Raw genomic sequence first — 1,412 nt, 5'->3', positions numbered from 1 at the left:
AGCAACCTCAAACTCTTGGGTTTAAGCAATTCTCTTGCCTCAGCCTCCCAAGTAGCTGGGACTACAGGCGCCCACCACAGTGCCTGGCTATTTGTTGTTGTTGTTGTTGTTTTTACAGTTGTCATTGTTGTGTAGCTGACCAGGACCGAGTTCAAACTCACCAGCCTCAGTGTATGTGGCTGGCACCATAACCACTGTGCTATGGACGGCAAGCCTCAAGGCTGTTTTTTGTAGAGTAGTATAAAACAACTTTTGGCACCATTTAAAAAAAATGTTTAGAGGGCGGTGCCTGTGCCTCAGTGAGTAGGGCGCCAGCCCTATATACCGAGGCTGGCAGGTTCGAACCTAGCCCCAGCCAAACTGCAACAAAAAATAGCCAGGCATTGTGGTGGGCACCTATAGTCCCAGCTACTCAGGAGGCTGAGGCAAGAGAATCACCTAAGCCCAAAAGCTGGAGGTTGCTGTGCACTCTGATGCCACAGCACTCTACTGAGGGTGATGGAGTGAGATTCTGTCTCTAAAAAAAAAAAAATACAAGTTTAGAAATTTGCAACTTGGTGAATTTATATAAATGTACTTGGTAAATTAATTTGGAAATTTCTCATGTTCATTTATAAAAATGAATTGGTTGACCAGGCATGGTGACTCATCATGTAATCTCAGCACTTTGGGAGGCTGAGGCAGGAAGATCACTTGAGGCCAGGAGTTTGAGACTAGCTTTGGCAACATAGTGAGACCTCAATCTTTACAGAAAATAAGAAAAATTAGCCAAGTGTGGTATGCACACCTATAGTTCTAGCTATTTGGAAGGCTGAAGTGAAAGGATCACTCGAGCCCAGGAATTTGAGGCTACAGTGAGCTGTCATCATGCCACTGAGTACTAGCCAGGGCAAAAGAGTGAGATGCTGTCTCAAACAAAATAATGAACAAGGAAACAAAAAAAACGGATTGGTTTAGAAGTGATAATGGACATAGGAAAGTCTGTGAAATGAATATGTGATCACATAATGAATATGGAGAAGGAGAGAAGGAAGAACACTTATAAAGGACTTGATAACCCATTGTAGCTTGAGTGCTATAGTATAGATTAGCACTTCTAGATTTACTATTTTGGGTAAGCCTGGAGTATCTCTATGAAATAAGAGATTTAGGAACAGGATAATATGAACCATGGCTAACTTTCTGTTCCTCCAAAGGGAAACATACTAGATTTCCTGATTGGATTTGGAGAAAGAGTCATTGATCTAGCCTTTATTTATTTATTTATTTTATTTTTATTTATTTATTTGAGACAGAGCCTTAAGCTATCCCCCTGAGTAGAGTGCTGTGGCATCACAGCTCACAGCAACCTCCAACTCCTGGGCTCAAGCAAGTCTCCTGTCTCAGCCTCCCAAGTAGCTAGGACCACAGGT

The sequence above is a fragment of the Otolemur garnettii genome, unplaced genomic scaffold, assembly GCF_000181295.1.
Source record: "Otolemur garnettii isolate 467f Iridium unplaced genomic scaffold, OtoGar3 scaffold00021, whole genome shotgun sequence".
Taxonomy (NCBI): domain Eukaryota; kingdom Metazoa; phylum Chordata; class Mammalia; order Primates; family Galagidae; genus Otolemur; species Otolemur garnettii.
This window is presented reverse-complemented; position numbering follows the sequence as displayed.